The sequence below is a fragment of the Myotis brandtii genome, unplaced genomic scaffold, assembly GCF_000412655.1.
Source record: "Myotis brandtii unplaced genomic scaffold, ASM41265v1 scaffold725, whole genome shotgun sequence".
Taxonomy (NCBI): domain Eukaryota; kingdom Metazoa; phylum Chordata; class Mammalia; order Chiroptera; family Vespertilionidae; genus Myotis; species Myotis brandtii.
This window is the reverse complement of record NW_005370862.1, coordinates 470,059-470,491: the sequence shown is the minus strand read 5'-3', so window position 1 is coordinate 470,491 and position 433 is coordinate 470,059. Positions and strand designations below refer to the sequence as shown.

The window sequence follows — 433 nt, the reverse complement described above, 5'->3', positions numbered from 1 at the left end:
CACGTGGACGGAGTGCGCACACGTGCTCAGCGAGCGACCGAAACCCAGAGGGCACGGGCCCCGCCACCGCAGACTCTCCTCAGAACGCGAAACGTGCGCAAGTAGGTTCTCCAGTCACTTCCGCACAAAGCCAGGGTGGGCACCCCGTCCCCCGGGAGGTCTGGCCACTGGACCCTTTTCCTCCCAAATTCTCCCCAACAGATACAGGGGAGCCCTGGACTAGAACCAGGGGGGCTGCTGCCCTGCGGGTGGAGGCTCCACCCTTTCACAGCCACACCCAGTGTGGCCGTTACCCCGAGAATGAGTTCATTCTGATCTCTGCCTCTGAGGGCACGAACCAGGCTCTGAAAGAAGGAGCCGGGCAGGAGGAAGTGGGCAGGGCAGGAGTGTGTGTGTGTGTGTGTGTGTGTGTGTGTGAGTGTGTGAGTGTGTG

General features: G+C 62.1%; 1 protein-coding gene across 1 annotated transcript in view; it reads right to left on the bottom strand.

The window, feature by feature from the left end:
* The window catches only part of DOCK1 (dedicator of cytokinesis 1), a 264,303-nt gene that overhangs the window by 175,546 nt on the left and 88,324 nt on the right, over positions 1–433 (bottom strand). The window lies entirely within an intron of this gene.